This window comes from Procambarus clarkii, chromosome 16 (genome assembly GCF_040958095.1).
Source record: "Procambarus clarkii isolate CNS0578487 chromosome 16, FALCON_Pclarkii_2.0, whole genome shotgun sequence".
Classification (NCBI taxonomy): Eukaryota; Metazoa; Arthropoda; class Malacostraca; order Decapoda; family Cambaridae; genus Procambarus; species Procambarus clarkii.
In genome coordinates this window covers 23271182-23290677 of record NC_091165.1, presented here as the reverse complement: position 1 = coordinate 23290677, position 19496 = coordinate 23271182, and the positions used below count along the sequence as shown (strand labels likewise).

Genomic DNA, 19496 nt, shown 5'->3' with positions numbered 1-19496 from the left:
AAAGGATTTAGTTCTTATTTTGGCCACCAGTCTCACCCGTTTCTCCCGTGCTTGGTTTTGGTATAAATCCCAACACAAAGCCTTTCCCCTCCCCCTTCTCTGTTTAGGCTGGCTACCTCATCATTTACTGACATTTTCCTTTTATTTTGGAGTGTGCTGAAACTTTTACTGGGCCTTTACTTGATAAGCTCTGTTGTTCGTATTCTATGTCTCTTCTTCCGTTTTGGATAGGATGTAGCAGTGTAACCGAGCTTTACAATCATTGCTGTTTGTTTCTATACGATACCCCTGTATTGATTTCAGGCTTTTGTGGCTCGTCTTATCTCCTGGTCCGTACCTATTGAGCCACGGGTCGGTATTGTGATTCTTCCCCGTATCTCCAAGGCTGGCCATGAATCGAACTTAGGCGTTTCTGCACTTCAGGACAGATAATTCATCATGTTGACCAAACCACACACTAGAAAGTGAAGGGACGACGACGTTTAAGTCCGTCCTGGACTGAATCGACTCAAGTCGATTCTGAGAATCGCATTGATCATTCGCATTGACCATTCACAACCGACTTGAGAATGGTCCAGGACGGACCGAAACGTCGTCGTCCCTTTACTTTCTAGTGTGTGGTTTGGTCAACATATTTCAGCCACGTTATTGTGACTCCTCGTCTGATAATCCACCATGTTCTATCTTGTTTTACCGTGAGCTCGTCTATTCATTGCAGACTGGGTTTGTACCCCTCTTTACCTACTGGTTTGACGGAAATAATTTCCAGTTCTTGGGCCCCGCCTCTTAGCTACAGATTGTCTACTGTAGCGATTTCCATGTCTCATGGACTATGCTAAAATTTGTCGTACATTCGATATCGTAAATAGAGTTATCCACTAGTTCTTCCTCTTGTTTACTCACGCCTTTGGTTAGTGTGCTTTTGGTTAGGTTAGCACGTTGTATTGTGTATACTTTGTATGTTGTGGCAAATGCAGAGCAAATGACTGTACTGCCACCGAAGGAATACTTTAGTGGCAGAGTACAAAGTATTCTACCGAAGGAATATTTTGTGCCCTTTTGACTCTTGTGTTTCCTGTCTCTTGGTGCGCTGTCTTTACTCCATCCCACCAATCATACTTTTATTTTCAATATAATTATAAACTTTGCTGAAAAAGCAGTGAATTAGAAAAGTCTTTGAAAATGGTGTGAAAACAGTATTGATATTCAAAATATTTCTTTTAAAACTTAAGTGACAAGTGTTTTAGAATAGATTAATTTGTATAATATAGTGTTATGCACTTTAAATTAAGTTATATTATTATTGTCTTTAACATTATTGGCAAACTTTAACATTAACTATCACACTGTTTTCAGTCTTTTTCCTGACACCCCCTTGTGTTTTGTGTCAGTATTATCCTTCTTTGTTTGTCTGTCACCCCAGCTGGCTTGTCTGTCACCCCAGCTGGCTTGTCCACCTGTCACCCCAGCTGGCTTGCCTACCTGTCACCCCAGCTGGCTTGCCTACCTGTCACCCCAGCTGGCTTGCCTACCTGTCACCCCAGCTGGCTTGCCTACCTGTCACCCCAGCTGGCTTGCCTACCTGTCACCCCAGCTGGCTTGCCTACCTGTCACCCCAGCTGGCTTGTCCACCTGTCACCCCAGCTGGCTTGCCTACCTGTCACCCCAGCTGGCTTGCCTACCTGTCACCCCAGCTGGCTTGCCTACCTGTCACCCCAGCTGGCTTGCCTACCTGTCACCCCAGCTGGCTTGCCTACCTGTCACCCCAGCTGGCTTGCCTACCTGTCACCCCAGCTGGCTTGCCTACCTGTCACCCCAGCTGGCTTGCCTACCTGTCACCCCAGCTGGCTTGCCTACCTGTCACCCCAGCTGGCTTGCCTACCTGTCACCCCAGCTGGCTTGCCTACCTGTCACCCCAGCTGGCTTGCCTACCTGTCACCCCCAGCGTGTTTGTGAATTTTGGTTGTTGGTTTACTTTGTTTGGACAAGTAACTTGCTTTGAGGGGATCTATGGATCTGCACTCTTCAAGCTTGTTTGTCTTGTGTTCATGCGCATGCTTGCGAGACTGTATTTGTTTGGGTATATAGAATCCAGCTTCAGCTCTTGGACCCCCACCTTTCCAGCTGTCAGGTTGTCTCATGTGATGACTCCCGACCTATCTTTCTATTTTGTAAATAATAAATGGAATTTGGTTTCTATAAACGGCTCGTTTAGTCTGTACCAATTTCCTGTTATTCTTAGGTTAAAATTTGTTGTTATTGTTGCTGTTTCTCGTTTGTTTCCCCAAAGGTTCCACGTATTCCCTCTTGTGATTGGTATTCAGAATTTGTGTTTGTGTTTATGTATGTATGTGTATGTTATGTATGTATGTATGCATGTATATATACATGTATATATACATGCATGTGCGCGCGTGCCTTTTTTATTTTAGGTAACAACTTGTATACTAGGCTAGCTCATTCAGAAAATATAAGAGCATATGTTAAAGAAAAGAGCCGCCTCAATGCCACAACTGTTGCACCCTCAGTATCTGGACGAAAGGAATCAACTGAAAGGTGTTTCGATTTGATCACAAGTAAAAAATTAAATAAAAGAATGTTGAAACTCTTGTGTAACTTAGTAACGTTTTCTATGCGGTTGGCGTACGATTGCTTTCCCGTTTTCTGTAACTCGCCTCGGAAACCCTTTTGTTCAGACTGCAACAAGAGAAAATATTTCTTGCTTTTTCCTTTACCACTAGTCCTAATTTCCTTTTCCCATTTTTTCTTTACCGCCTTTTCCACAGAGAGGAGTGTTTGGGTCTTTCAGGGCTGCTGCTCTAAAGAAAAAAAGGGAATGATTATATACAGTATATATATATATATATATATATATATATATATATATATATATATATATATATATATATATATATATATATATAGATACCATTTTTGTACTCTATATGTAACTCCTTTTTTTCGTAACAAAGTTCATATAAAACATAAAACAAATATATATATGTGTACGTACAAAAGAATGGGGGTGGTAGAAGATAATATTAGTGTTCAGTTAGAAACCACAAGGTCTCTGAATACTCTTTATTTTCTTCTCCGAGGCTATGGGTCCCCACATTGGCACCAGAGGTGGTACCCTCACAAATGGACCAATGCGTATTGTAAACTCCTGTGTCTACATTCACTTTCTTACATGTTTGTTATACACAGTTTGTTATTGTAAGTGGTCTTCTATTATTATCATTATTATTATTATATTGTTAATGTTCGCTTGATAGTAATAATAATGAGATTAGAAATCATATTATCGTGATGTATCAATGAGGAAATTAGTTGGAGTTATGATGAGCATTCGAACCTGCAGCCTTTGTACTGCCAAGCACACGCCTTAAACTGCTGGACCATAAATAGCGGAAAATTACTTTTACTGTATAGTGGTCCAGTGGTTTAAGGCGTTTTGGAAGTACACAGGGTACAGGTTCGAATCCTCCCCATGGCTCCAACTGATTTTCTCAATAACAATTACAATAATAATAATAATAATAATACAAAATAATACAGTAGTTAAAATTGATTATATTCTATCAAATAATAATAGAGTAGGGTTTGGAGAAGAACAAAATACTAAAGTGTTCAGGGAGAATCTGCAAGGTCTTCTCTGAATACCTTTTACTATCTTCTCCGAGGCTTTGGGACCTTACAGTTGCACCAGAGGTACAGTTGTATACCCTTTTGTATATTAAAAAATTATTATACAGTATACAGAAAATAATAATAATAATGATAATGATAAGGGCTGGGTAGAAGCTAAAAAATACTTCATATCGTTATTTGTGACTGATGGGAAGTATTAGAAGAAGAGAATGTTGAAAGTTACAAGGCAATCTTGGCACACTTCAGAGATGGTCGGAAAGATAGATGTTAGACTTTGATCCTGACAAATGCCAGATAATGAGGCTAGGACCTTGACCGTGCAAACACAACTAGGTGAGTACACCCTTTCAACCACACGAAATGGAACATAATTACAGAGGTTTTCGGGGTGAAAATTTCCAAATTACTTTAAAAACGTTTCTGATCCAGAAATCAAGTTTTTCACTGGATTTTAAAAGCTTTGTGGAAGATATTTAAGGTAACTTTCTCGCTTTCCTCGCGAAAATTCTTCTCTTACAGAGAAAAATAGCGGTAAATATAAAATAAAATTATTTATTATATTTAGAAAAGTTTGTAAAGCAAACCTGCCCAGGTTCCGGGAATTTAGAATGTGGGTGGGTTGGTTTGGGTGGGTTAGGGTCCAGCTGAGAGAGGGTTTGGGTGGGTTAGGGTCCAGCTGAGAGAGGGGTTTGGGTGGGTTAGGGTCCAGCTGAGAGAGGGTTTGGGTGGGTTAGGGTCCAGCTGAGAGAGGGGTTTAGGTTGGTTAGCATCCAGCTGAGAGAGGGGTTTGGGTGGGTTAGGGTCCAGCTGAGAGAGGGGGTTTGGGTTGATTAGGGTCCAGCTGAGAGAGGGGGTTTGGGTTGATTAGGGTCCAGCTGAGAGAGGGGGTTTGGGTTGATTAGGGTCCAGCTGAGAGAGGGGGTTTGGGTTGATTAGGGTCCAGCTGAGAGAGGGGGTTTGGGTGGGTTAGGGTCCAGCTGAGAGAGGGGGTTTGGGTGGGTTAGGGTCCAGCTGAGAGAGGGGGTTTGGGTGGGTTAGGGTCCAGCTGAGAGAGGGGGTTTGGGTTGATTAGGGTCCAGCTGAGAGAGGGGGTTTGGGTGGGTTAGCGTCCAGCTTGTAGATGGTTCACGTGAGAATAATGTGGAGATGATTCTTCGAGATGTTTAAAATATGTGGTTCATTTAGGAAAAAAAATATGTCCATGTAAAAAGTTGATAATTATAATTTAACAAAGGTATGGAGATACGAGAGAGAGGAAGATGGTGAATAGCCTGAGAGAAGAAAATGATGAAGGGACGACGTTAGAAGAGAAAATTATCCTTTGAAGTTCAGCTCATTCATCAAATGCTTTCATATATTTCATTGCGGTATTCAAATTGCTCGTGAATAATTATGTCATCATTTTGTGTTTCTTTGTCATTTACATCCGCTTTCTGGCCGGCACTGGTTATTGTGGTTGGTTTGGCGCAGCCTCGCGCTGGCGTTATGTAGATTCCTGTTTTCCTTCTGTTGCCTCGGGCGACCCCTCAAGCTCTCTCTGGCCTCTGATGGCTCCTGAAGCCCTCTGGCCTCTGATGGCTCCTGAAGCGTTCTGGCCTCTGATGGCTCCTGAAGCCCTCTGGCCTCTGATGGTTCCTGAAGCGTTCTGGCCTCTGATGGCTCCTGAAGCCCTCTGGCCTCTGATGGCTCCTGAAGCGTTCTGGCCTCTGATGGCTCCTGAAGCCCTCTGGCCTCTGATGGTTCCTGAAGCGTTCTGGCCTCTGATGGCTCCTGAAGCCCTCTGGCCTCTGATGGTTCCTGAAGCGTTCTGGCCTCTGATGGCTCCTGAAGCGTTCTGGCCTCTGATGGCTCCTGAAGCGTTCTGGCCTCTGATGGTTCCTGAAGCGTTCTGGCCTCTGATGGTTCCTGAAGCGTTCTGGCCTCTGATGGCTCCTGAAGCGTTCTGGCCTCTGATGGCTCCTGAAGCGTTCTGGCCTCTGATGGCTCCTGAAGCGTTCTGGTCTCTGATGGCTCCTGAAGCGTTCTGGCCTCTGATGGCTCCTGAAGCGTTCTGGCCTCTGATGGTTCCTGAAGCGTTCTGGCCTCTGATGGTTCCTGAAGCGTTCTGGCCTCTGATGGCTCCTGAAGCGTTCTGGCCTCTGATGGCTCCTGAAGCGTTCTGGTCTCTGATGGTTCCTGAAGCGTTCTGGCTTCTGATGGTTACTGAAGCGTTCTGGCCTCTGATGGCTCCTGAAGCGTTCTGGCCTCTGATGGCTCCTGAAGCGTTCTGGTCTCTGATGGTTCCTGAAGCGTTCTGGCTTCTGATGGTTCCTGAAGCTCTCTGGCCTCTGATGGCTCCTGAAGCCCTCTGGCCTCTGATGGCTCCTGAAGCGTTCTGGCCTCTGATGGCTCCTGAAGCGTTCTGGCCTCTGATGGCTCCTGAAGCGTTCTGGTCTCTGATGGTTCCTGAAGCGTTCTGGCTTCTGATGGTTCCTGAAGCGTTCTGGCCTCTGATGGCTCCTGAAGCTCTCTGGCCTCTGATGGTTACTGAAGCGTTCTGGCCTCTGATGGTTCCTGAAGCGTTCTGGCCTCTGATGGCTCCTGAAGCGTTCTGGTCTCTGATGGCTCCTGAAGCCCTCTGGCCTCTGATGGCTCTTGAAGTCCTCTGGCCTCTGATGGCTCTTGAAGCGCTCTGGCCTCTGATGGCTCCTGAAGTCCTCTGGCCTCTGATGGCTCTTGAAGCGCTCTGGCCTCTGATGGTTCCTGAAGCGCTCTGGCCTCTGATGGCTCCTGAAGTGCTCTGGCCTAAAACGTTCTTGCCGTTTTCTTTTGTTTTGCACTTTGCAGAGAGCATAGCTCCTGGCTCCAGACTTTTCATTGATGAATTGCCCACTCCCTCATACTTTACAGGCCCGAGTTCAGTTCCCCGATATAAGGCGCTAGTAGTAGGCTGAGGTGATCTCGCTCGTAATGCAACCCGTCATTTCAAGTAATAGATCGCTTTTTGTTTACATTATAGCAAGGAACGGTACAAATACAACCTATTAAGAAAAGTAACGGCTGATAAAATATTGACGTTTTCTACGCATCAGACTCGATATGTTAGGTGGGTTGCTTGGGTTCGTGCGTTTTCAAGTCGATTGTGAGAATCGACTTGAGAATGGTCCAGGACGGACCGAAACGTCGTCGTCCCTTCACCTTCTAGTGTGTGTTCTGGTCAACATTTGACTTTCAAATTAGTTTTCAATTATCAAAATCAATATTATGCTCATCTCTCGTCATTATATATCTCGTAAGTTCCTATATGTGTTTTCTGTGACCTTCGGTTCTCTCTCTCTCTCTCTCTCTCTCTCTCTCTCTCTCTCTCTCTCTCTCTCTCTCTCTCTCTCTCTCTCTCTCTCTCTCTCTCTCTCTCTCTCGGAGCCTGACGTTAGGAACTCATTTGATTAACAAGTTTAATAGTTTGTCCATCATGAAAACACTTCAATGTTGCAATCACGTAAGGTAAAGTGTGTCATATTGGTTCAAGGTACCTTACCTTGCGATGCCTCCGGTACCTTGAACAAATATGGTATTTGGAGAAATCCAAATTCAACGAATATATATATATATATATATATATATATATATATATATATATATATATATATATATATATATATATATAATAATGAAGATTAGGACTAAATTCAAATTGCATAAACATCGGTCTAGTGTGATCCTTAAGAGCACTGAGCTTTATGCACCATACCTTGAGGTTACCTTGAGGTGTTTCCGGGGCTTAGCGTCCCCGCGGCCCGGTCGTCGACCAAGCCTCCTGGTTGCTATAAGTTAATTGAAAACTTATTAATGCTTCTTTGTCTCTCTCTTCTTTCAAACACTAATACAGACGCAAACAGAACTACCCCCCAAATTTCCCTTTTAAACCACCAAACTCCATCAAGCCATCCTAACAGCTGACTAAAACTTTTAAAAACAACATTGAAGCCCATGAGCGATCTACTTACAACGTCTAACTCACCACCAGGTGTATCAACAATACCTTTATTTCCTCAATAACCCACTTCAGTTTACCTACTTTGTAACCATGCAAATGTATAATTAGTTTGTCAGATATCCATTTTAATCCGCCAGCAACCAAATTAGTTATTCAACAATAAATTTAAGTAATCTAGGAATCCATTTATTTAATCTAACGATCCATTTTAAGTATTGCAACAATCCATTTTAAGTGATCCAACAACCAATTATTATTCTACAAATACATGTTTTATCACCCAAACTATATAATCCTTGCAAGGCTTCGCTAAAACTTCTGGAATTCCATTAATCGCTCAATAACCCGCTTGATCCTCGTGGAAAACACCTAACTTCCTCAAAAACCCATTTAAGCTTCCCAGAACTCCATTTAATCCCCAGCCATTCACATAGAACCACTAAACCAGTTAATTAAACCCTACAAACCCCTTCCCCCCATATAAAAGAACCTAAAACGCCTTAAAAAATTTATCGGAAACTGCTTGGAGCTCAGATAAACGTGTGCAAACCCATCAAAACTCGACTTGAAATCCTAAGACAAGTGAGCCAGAAGTTGCAGGAAGGAGAAGAAACCCACGAAGGCGGTGATTAATACGATACCAGGTACCAGGGTCTTATTACCTGTCAACGTCACCTGTCTCATTAGCCACCTGGGCGTGCCCTCCCGCTTCGGAGGGGAACTGCGTATTGCTGGCTGGCCTGGGAGAAGGAGTGGGAGCACGTGGGAGAGAGAGAGAGAGAGAGAGAGAGAGAGAGAGAGAGAGAGAGAGAGAGAGAGAGAGAGAGAGAGAGAGAGAGAGAGAGAGAGCAAATTGGAGATAGAAGGAGTGAGAGCAAGTGGGGGGAGCAATCGGAAGCAAGTGCATACGACCAGAAGTGAGAGCCAGCTTTAGAAGGCGAGAGCGAGCAAGAAAGTGAGAGCCAGCGAGAGAGAAAGTGAGATGGAACCAAGAGAGAGGGAGAGCGAGGGATTGTCAGCTGGTACCGACAAGGAGCGAACAACAATCCCGGCTCGGGGGGTGTTAAATATTCACGGGCTGCCGTTGAGTTCAATTGGATTATGAACGGACCCGAACGTGTAATATAGTGCACCAGGAGGCCGCCGATTGTACCCGTGTTGTGTACCGGTGTTGTGTACCGCGGTATACCGGTGTTGTGTACCGGGGTGTTCTAGTGTGTGTACCCTTACTGTATGTGTCCCCATGCTCTCTCTCTCTCTCTCTCTCTCTCTCTCTCTCTCTCTCTCTCTCTCTCTCTCTCTCTCTCTCTCTCTCTCTCTCTCTCTCTCTCTCTCTCTCTGCGATCGGAAATCTGTTCCTGTCTCCTTATAATCTATATAAATGACTTAGGACGGGAATAAACGTCAAACATTGAGAAATGTTTCAAAGGGCACATCATTTATAGGTATCGAGAGGGGCCTTGACAGGCTTGCACCGTGGTCTCAGCCATGGGATGTGGGTATATATATATATATATATATATATATATATATATATATATATATATATATATATATATATATATATATATATATATATACACACACACACACAGTCAGAGACCACTGACAATGCAGTGCGTCGATCAATACGTCGCCAGAGACCACTGACAATGCAGTGCGTTGATCAATACGTCGCCAGAGACCACTGACAATGCAGTGCGTCGATCAGTACGTCGCCAGAGACCACTGACAATGCAATGCGTCGATCAACACGTCGCCAGAGACTACTGACAATGCAATGCGTCGATCAACACGTCGCCAGAGACTACTGACAATGCAATGCGTCGATCAATACGTCGCCAGAGACCACTGACAATGCAATGCGTCGATCAACACGTCGCCAGAGACTACTGACAATGCAATGCGTCGATCAACACGTCGCCAGAGACTACTGACAATGCAATGCGTCGATCAATACGTCGCCAGAGACTACTGACAATGCAATGCGTCGATCAATACGTCGCCAGAGACTACTGACAATGCAATGCGTCGATCAACACGTCGCCAGAGACCACTGTGTACAGTGCGTCAGTCAGCAACGTGCCGTCTAGAGTAACACATCACATTATGAAGTCATGATCCCCAGCGGACAATATACGATGTAGTATAAATCATAGCGGCTCGCAAACATTCACGTTTTCTATGCGTGAGTCCATCGGTTAGGTTCGGGTACGGTGTTTTACTTCGTCATTTTCTGTCTTTGTGGCAACTTGAGAGGACGGGCTGCGGTTACCTTGCGATGATTTCGGGACTCAGCATCCCCGCGGCCCGGTCCTCGACCAGGCCTCCTCGTTCCCGGACTGGTCAACCTCACTGGCCTGGGACTTGGACTGGACCTCAACTTGACAAGGATGACTAAATTGAAATAAATTTCACGGAGACTCGGATATATAAATCTGTTTTCTCTGAAGAAGCATAGATTTTGGGGGGACACTTATTTAAACTTTTATGATGTGTAAACATTTTAAATATGCTCAGACATGAAGAGTTACTCTCAGAGACGTGCAGATTTGACGAGGGAAAATGATGATGGTAAACAAAGCAGGTAGAGACAGTGCTACCTTGGGACAAAGTTTCCCTTCCTACACAGTTGTGAAACACCGGAATGCTCATTTGAGAAGTTTCAAGCGGAAGGTTTCAGACGGAAGCACAGTACAAACCTCTACGGAACGATAGAGCAAGGGTAGGAAAGTGGGGGACGACGTGGGAAAGGAATCGGTGAGGGAATCATGGGAGGGAGTGGGGGATTTTGATAGATTTTTGGATAGATGTTGTGAAACTGTTAACGTGAAGTCCAACTATATTTTAACCTCACGACAAATGTGGCTGTGGGATGACGGGATGGTAAATGCGGGAGAGATGAAGGAAGGGGGACGAGTAGACAAGGGTATTACCAGAAAAACTTGTAGTAGAGTCCATGCTCTTGTAGGAGCAGCGACTGTTGTTGTAGCGCTATTGTGAGTAGTCGTAAGGCAATTTCATTATTCTGCCTTGTTAAATTTCCATGGCGTTTTCACTGCAGCATGGCGCTGCGTCCTAAACTTTTTCAGGGCTGGGAGTAAAAGACGGAGGAAGCCGGGAGGAGGGAGAGAGAGAGAGAGAGAGAGAGAGAGAGAGAGAGAGAGAGAGAGAGAGAGAGAGAGAGAGAGAGAGAGAGAGAGAGAGAGAGAGAGAGAGAGAATGCTCTGCTTCCCTGTCCTCTCCTCCTCCTCCACCTACACATTCATTTATGTTTAGATAGTATTTATAGTGACGATGCGGACCATTACTTGTGTAAAGGAGGAATGTATATATTTATCTCTCAGAATGTCCGGTAATATGTTTATTGTTTGTGAGGTGTGTCTATGTATGTATTAACACGATGTACTGAACGGGGTGAGAATAGCTTGAGCTACCTCATCCCTTTGTGTGTATTTTACCTCAATAAACTTATTTCAATTTCAATTTCAATTTCATGTGCACTATCGTACATATATTGATATAATGGATAATTAGAATGTAGAATTTGCTACTGGTGACTTTGGACAAACCGAAAAAGGTTTTTTATTTATGTTGCTAATAAAAATAACCTAACCCAACTATCCTAGGCCTCATACACACTATCTAAGGCCTAATATTGTACATATATGTACAATACTAAGCCTGGGACTATTTAAATTTGATTAATTAAGCTTTATTGTTTCCGGATTCTATCGAATAGTACCAAATTCTACTATATAATTGTTTATTACGTCAGTATATGAACGATGGTCCACAGGGTTACAAAAAGTTGTATATTAACGGCAGAATGGGTAGTATATTACCTTAAGTCATTGATAAATACTCCTTCTGTTGGCTGCCTTTCCCCTGCACTCCCATGTATCCCCTAGCAGTCCCTTGTACTCCCATGCACTCCCTTGTAATCCCATGCACTCCCTTGTAATCCCATGCACTCCCCCTGTACTCCCGTGTACTCCCTTGTACTCCCCTGTACTCCCCTGTACTCCCCTGTACTCCCATCCTCTCTCCGTCTCTGCCCACACCATGCACATGCAAGTATTCGTATTATCTGAGTCTGTCATTTGCACTGATCCAACTATCCTCCCCTTTTTTTTTGTAGAAATTAAAAAGCGAAAACTCGAAAAAGTCTTCATTTATTTCAGCTTGACAGGAGGAAAATGGGATATAAAATATTCATGGGATAGTTTTGGCCTGATGGATTCGGCTTTAACAACGCAACACAAATGCAACACAAAAATATTATTCGTTTTTCGAGGCTACTGTTGCTGCTGTATTTTGGTTTTGTGTAAGGGGGGTGGGGGGGGGGGGGAGGGAGAAGAGATGGATGGGTGGGTTGTGGGGGGGGGGAGGGATGGCGGGGGAGATGGATAGCCGGGTAGGATAGTGGGGGACGGCGTGGGGGAAGGGATGGAACGGGTGAGGGTATGGAAGGGAGGAACTGACAGGGGGAGGGAGTGTGTTTAGGGGGGAGGGGGAGGATTATGTGATGACGGTAGGAGGAGGGATTGGAATGGAGAGATAAATTGAGGGAATATTGAGGGAGGGTGAAGGTGGGTTGGAAGGAGGAAGAGGGAGGAGGAGGAGGTGAGAGAGAGATTAGGAAAGATAAAGGAAGGGATGTAGAATGAGGGATGGAAGAGTTGCGATCGACTGAGAGACCATGGAAGAGTAATAATAAAAAGACACAAAAGACGAGAGTGAGAGAGGGATGAATGGACTGAGGATGAGCGAAGACAGGAAAGGAGAAAGAGAGAGAGATAGAAGCTGAGGAAGGGAGGACGTGAGAGAAAATGAAACGTGAGACAGAGAGAGACAGGTAAGGAGAGACAGAGTGATTGAGAGCTGAGACATGTGACGGTGGTGCTGTCACTAACCACACAAGTCAACAAGACTAATGTTACAGACCCGAGTCATGTTTTAGAGAGGTCAATTGAGCAAGAGCACCACAGGATTTATACAGGCTTCCATTATGATATTTTGCCACAAGCCGAACGAGTCATTAATTGCGGCCAGAGGGAACTGAATACTGCGTCATAGATTTTGTTACCAATGGGATGTTTTGGTGTGTGTGCGTGTATTCTCCTAGATGTAATGGAAAGGTGGTGCTTCAATTCCTAAGGCCCGCCTTTCTTAGTTGTCTGTCGGTCAGGGTAAAGACTCTTGACGTTTCTTATAATTTACAACTCATTCGTATCAAATGCTAATTGTGACATCTCTGCGACTCACTTATGTCCTCTTGTTAACTTCTCATTTTGATCACTGCTCTGTTGTCCATCTTGTCGATTCCCTTTAAAATTGTTGATCTCTTGATGATATCTCTCCCGTTTCCTTCTGTCCTCCAGCGTGGCCAGGTTCAGTTCCCTGAGCCTTGACTCATAGTTCACGTCGTCCAGTTCCCAGACAGTCGTTAATGTATATGTTGACTTTTATAGGTTTAGTTTTGAGCCTCTGGCGTTTGTTGTGGGATTACGTGGACGTCAAGATACATCTCTGCCACGAGGAAGTTTATTTATGTTCTACTCTCCATAGGGGTCTTTTCTGGCCTATTTTTATAGTTGTACTTTTTTTAAGTTTGTAGTTCATTTAGCCATTCTTGTGGCAATCTCTAAAGTCTATCTTGGCATTCTCTTACTTTTCTCCTTTATTCACTAGTTTATAATGATATGACAACTCTGACTTGATGTGTGGGGTTGGGTTACTACTTATATAATCCATTACATTTTGGCTTGTTTTTACTTTCCGTTCCTCTCCCATGATACACCAGTCTTTATATATTTTCAACTTTTTAATTCTTTTTTTAATCGACGTAAAGTCTTAACATGACCAAAGCACGGCCGTCACCGATCCCATAAAGCATATATCCCACGTGTCTGAGACCCTCCTCAAGTAGGTAAAGTCCGGGGCTAGTCTTGGAGACACATCTTTACCCCCTTGTCCTCGCTTCCTTCCTGATATCATTTGTGTTTGGAAGTTCCTTTCTGCTACCTCAACATCATTTATTATCCACGTCCTGACTCCCCCCCCCCCGCGTCGGTTCATTACTTACCAGGCTGAAATCTCCCATGACAGGATATTTGCGTGTGTTCTTGTAAATATGTTTTGTGATAAAGGTTTAATTCACAGGGCACTGGAGACGAGCAATGACCTAACAGATACAATAAGAGAGTATACTCTCCTCGACACATATATACTAGGAGTTTCACAATGGGCTAATCATTCCGTCAGCCATTCTGCCTCTGTGTGTGTATGTGGGCGGCTGTTTCAGAGTTATTGTCACAAATCCCACATATTTGTATATGTGTGCCATATTTACATCATGTAAGGCTCGCACTATTTATTGTGCATCCAACCTCTGTCTGTGTACATGTATTATCTCTAGGAATACTGTTGTGTGGGTATATGAAATATGGGTGTGAATAACCGTAGAGTTTAACAGGCCGTTCTCTGGAAATATTGTTAATAAAAAAAAAAAATATTGTAATGATAATAATAAAAGAAAGAGACGCGCTTAAAGTTGATGCTAGTTAACCTACATATGTGTGTGCTAGTTAATCTACATATGTGTGTGCTAGTTAAAATACATATGTGTGCTAGTTAACCTACATATGTGTGTGCTAGTTACTACTGTAAATCATACACATACTATTAAAAAGTAATATTTCTCCAAATCTCCGTAAGTTCACCTTTCCTGCCCCCATTGACTTTCATCCTAGCTATTATATAAATACCCTTTCATCCTACCGTATAGCTAGGACACAGGCTGGTAAGGATGATACCTCACGTTACTCAGATCACAACAAGAATAAAGCCAGGCCTATTCTTAAAGCCTTTAGTATGTTATGATGAGCATTTAGAAGATGAATTCAATACGATTTTAAGATATTTTAGTGAATTCAAATATCGTCCAGAAACAACGCTTACAGAATAAAGGATTTGGGCTAATAATAAGAATTAACAAATATTGGAAATTGAATCACGGCCTCCCTCTCCACCTAAAGCACGGCCTCCACCTACCCCTCACAGCAGCACGGCCTCCACCTCACCCTCCAGCACGGCCTCCACCTCCCCCTCCAGCACGGCCTCAACCTCCCCCTCCAGCACGGCCTCCACCACCTCCTCCAGCAGCACGGCCTCCAGTGAGACACACCAAGTTCACATTAAATATATTAAGCTACTGAGTGAGTCATTTTAATTCTCCGCGAACAATAAATTTTTACTGACGTCGGATCGTGCTTGTGAAAGGTTAATTAATGTTGGTGTCTTATAGGAGTCTGGTGCTGCTGCTGGTGGTGCTGCTGCTGTTGCTGGTGCTGCTGCTAGTGCTGTTTATGTTGCTGCTGCTGTTGCTGGTGCTGCTTATGTTGCTGCTGCTGTTGCTGGTGCTGCTGCTGGTGGTGCTGCTGCTGTTGCTGGTGCTGCTGCTGCTGTTGCTGGTGCTGCTGCTAGTGCTGTTTATGTTGCTGCTGCTGTTGCTGGTGCTGCTTATGTTGCTGCTGCTGTTGCTGGTGCTGCTGCTAGTGCTGTTTATGTTGCTGTTGCTGGTGCTGCTTATGTTGCTGCTGCTGTAGCTGGTGCTGCTTATGTTGCTACTGCTGCTGCTGGTGCTGCTTATGTTGCTGCTGCTGTTGCTGGTGCTGCTGCTAGTGCTGTTTATGTTGCTGCTGCTAGTGCTGTTTATGTTGCTGCTGCTGTTGCTGGTGCTGCTTATGTTGCTGCTGCTGTAGCTGGTGCTGCTTATGTTGCTACTGCTGCTGCTGCTGCTGCTGGTGCTGCTTATGTTGCTGCTGCTGTTGCTGGTTCTGTTTATGTTGCTGGTGCTGCTTATGTTGCTGCTGCTGCTGGTGGTGCTGCTTATGTTGCTACTGCTGTTGCTGCTGCTGTTGCTGGTGCTGCTTATATTGCTACTGCGGTTGCTGCTGCTTACTGTTCTTGCACGTGAACGTTCTACCAGGAGGAAACCATTTGTCAATGTTGACTGCAGATTATGCTTGCATGACGCGAGAGTGATAAGAACAGAATAGTACTGCGAACTGTGGTAGGAGATCCAGAACAGTCTACAGGCGTTATCACACCAGTGGCTATTAGACTTCAACCCGAGCAAATGTAACGTTACGAGGAAGGGACATGCAAGTACAAAAGAGCAATATGGTCTTAGACCGAGTTAACCAGAGAACTCGGGGAGACAAGGATGGAATTCATATCCATTCTTTGGCCCCAAAAGACCACATAAACAGACCCTTTGGTAGCGGGTGCGGGAATAGGAACGAATGGAATTGACTTGAAGATAATGTGATTGAAGTACACAAGTCCCCGGAGACCCAAGTACACATTGAAGTACACAAGCCCCCGGAGACCCAAGTACACATTGAAGTACACAAGCCCCCGGAGACCCAAGTACACGTTGAAGTACACAAGCCCCCGGAGACCCAAGTACACATTGAAGTACACAAGCACCCGGAGACCCAAGTACACATTGAAGTACACAAGCACCCGGAGACCCAAGTACACATTGAAGTACACAAGCCCCCGGAGACCCAAGTACACATTGAAGTACACAAGCCCCCGGAGACCCAAGTACACATTGAAGTACACAAGCCCCCGGAGACCCAAGTACACATTGAAGTACACAAGCCCCCGGAGACCCAAGTACACATTGAAGTACACAAGCCCCCGGAGACCCAAGTACACAATGAAGTACACAAGTCCCCGGAGACCCAGGTACACATTGAAGTACACAAGCCCCCGGAGACCCAAGTACACATTGAAGTATACAAGCCCCCGGAGACCCAAGTACACATTGAAGTACACAAGCCCCCAGAGGTATACACAGACCCACACACATAATTGAAGATGTCGGGAAGCCACATACAGGTGGTGACTAACTTGGTCAGTGAGGAGTGTCAACATTGAGAGCGGGCAACAAGGGGAAGGTGTTGACTCAACACAACAGTTTACAAAGTAAATCCAACAATAGACATGAGTGTGAACCATTGCCGCGTTGAACTTTGGAGCCGGGACTCGATCCCACAAGTTCATCTTGTGGGATCGGTGAGCACGTACATCTTGGTGGGTATATCTAGATGGGAACGGACCTGCCCTCTCGTCCACCAGCCCTATTCCCTGGCCTGGCTGACCCTCCTTCCTGGCCTTCCTGACCCTTCCCTGGCCTTCCTGACCCTTCCCTGTCCTGGTTGACCCTCCCTCCTGGCCTTTCTAATTTTCTCATGCGCCTCCATTCTTTTTCCTTGTATCTTTTCATCCTTCTCAACCTTCCTCCCCCCCTCTTCCCCTATTAATCCTCCTCTCTCACATCCCAACCCTTTCTCTTCCACTCATTCAATCCTCCTCTCATACCATCTCATTCCCCCCTCCTTTCCTCATTCTCTGACATCACCCCCTTCCACTCTCTCTCTCCCTTCTAACACATCCCTTACCAACCTTTTCCTTTGCCACTCCTAGCTCTCAGCCCTCCCACTCCCCACCCCCCTTCCATTCCCACTTCCTCCCCCACCCCCCAAACCACCGACTACTATCTCTCCTCTCCCGGGCATAGAATCCGACGCAAACTATGAAATATGTCCACAAACATATGAATACATTTGGAAATGATGGTGTTGGGGGTTGTGGAGACTAGTTGGTCGGATCCAGAGAACGACTCAGGGGGGGGGGGGTGTTCACGTCGGATTTGCATAATTCCCAAACGTTCCCGCGCGCACCTTCTTTATTTTCAGTTTCCTTGAGGCAGGTGAAGGAAAACTTGGGGGTGATCTTCCAGCTGATGTCAGAGTTGTCCCAAGTGTTTGATGCGTGTGCGCACGTGCGTGTGTTGTGTGTGCGTGCGGGCATGTGTGGTGTGTGTGTGTGTGCGCGGGCATGCCTTGTGTGTGTGTGTGTGTGTGTGTGTGTGTGTGTGTGTGTGTGTGTGTGTGTGTGTGTGTGTGTGTGTGTGTGTGTGCCTGGAGGAGAGATAGGTAGAGAAAGATTGAGATTGAAGGTAGAATGTCATAGACTCATATACTTCCATTCCTTTGGCCCGTAAGGCTATGCATATTAGTGGCTTTAGGCATAGTATGTTCTAGCTCTTCCTAGACAGCCAACATTATGCTCGTAACTCATTTTGAATGTATGTACTTTTTTTTTTGCCTGAACAAACATTATCTTATTGCTGCTGTCGTTATCTTGCTGTGATAACGTTCCTTGAGTCATCGTCTTCCGCTGATATTGCAGACTGTCTTCAGCGGGGACGGGGGGGGGGGGGGGGGGGGATAGAGCTGATAATGTCGTTCCAGCGATTTCTTTATTAAACATTGTTCGGTCTCTCTCTCTCTCTCTCTCTCTCTCTCTCTCTCTCTCTCTCTCTCTCTCTCTCTCTCTCTCTCTCTGTCCCTCTCTCTCTCTCTCTCTCTCTCTCTCTCTCTCTCTCTCTCTCTCTCTCTCTCTCTCTCTCTCTCTCTCTATCTCTCTCTATCTCTCTCTCTCTCTCTCTCTCTCTCTCTCTCTATCTCTCTCTCTCTCTCTCTCTCTCTCTCTCTCTCTCTCTCTCTCTCTCTCTCTCTCTCTCTCTCTCTCTCTCTCTCTCTCTCTATCTCTCTCTCTCTCTCTCTCTCTCTCTCTCTCTCTCTCTCTCTCTCTCTCTCTCTCTCTCTCTCTCTCTCTCTCCAGGAGATTGCAATAAACGAAACTGTGCATATGGAATGATATCGTTTTCATAATGGCACCGCTTTTTAAAGTTCGGTCCAAATATTGCAAGATATCTTGAATTTCATTATTTCGTTTGGTATTGCTTTTATGTTTGAAATATTGCAAGTTGGGTCATATATCTCTTTCTTCCAAACTTTTGTTTTTTTTATTTTGAGTAATATTGTTACTAGCTCTCTGTTCTTCCCTGGGGTACTTGTATCGCACTGTTATGGGTCAATGATTAAAAATACAGGGGATATTACATACTACATTGTAAGATACAGCAGTGTTATTGTTCATCAAGTCTAATGAACAGGTGGGATAGATATTGTAAGTACTGAGCGTTTGTGCGTCTCTCTCTCTCTCTCTCTCTCTCTCTCTCTCTCTCTCTCTCTCTCTCTCTCTCTCTCTCTCTCTCTCTCTCTCTCTCTCTCTCTCTCTCTCTCTCGTTGACAAAGTTAACACTTCGCTTAATGACTTTCCAATTGTGTTGTGGGAGCCAACTGTAAAAAGCCTCTCCCAGGTTTTTTCTGCATGAGTTGGTGAGAGAGGGGGAGATTTGAGGGTGGTGAGGAAAGGCAGACATTGGCGAAGAGTGTTGAGGAGATGGTGAAAAGTGTTTTAGAGTTGGAGGAATGAGTTAAGCCTGTTTTCGCTCTCTTGGAGAGCCTATTACCAATCATATTTTCATGTGTCTTGGGCCCACTACCCATCATATCTACCATGTCTTGGAGGGTCCACTATCCATCATATCTAAATGTATTAAAAGACCCACAACCCATAATATCTAAATATATTAAAGGGCCCACTACCCATCATATCTAAATGTATTAAAGGACCCACTACCCATCTTATCTAAATGTATTAAAAGACCCACAACCCATCATATCTAAATGTATTAAAAGACCCACTACCCATAATATCTACATATCTCTTGTAGGGTCCACCTGTTTTCATATTTCCTTGACATCCTGCTTCGCTTCCTCTTTACATTAAATCGAGAATAAAAGTAGAAAACCTCTGGACCCTCGAGGGTCACCCTGGCTGAGCCTGGCATTTCAACAGAGGCTTTTTTTATCACTAAAAAGAGTTCTAAAAGAGTTAAGGAAACTGTAGAAAGCATTTTAACCCATACGATGTAGCTCTG

At 44.7% G+C, this 19496-nt stretch overlaps 1 protein-coding gene across 3 annotated transcripts in view; it reads right to left on the bottom strand.

The window, feature by feature from the left end:
• Window positions 1-19496, bottom strand: part of LOC123760061 (uncharacterized) — a 70818-nt gene that overhangs the window by 34698 nt on the left and 16624 nt on the right. The gene's annotated exons all lie outside the window — the stretch shown is intronic.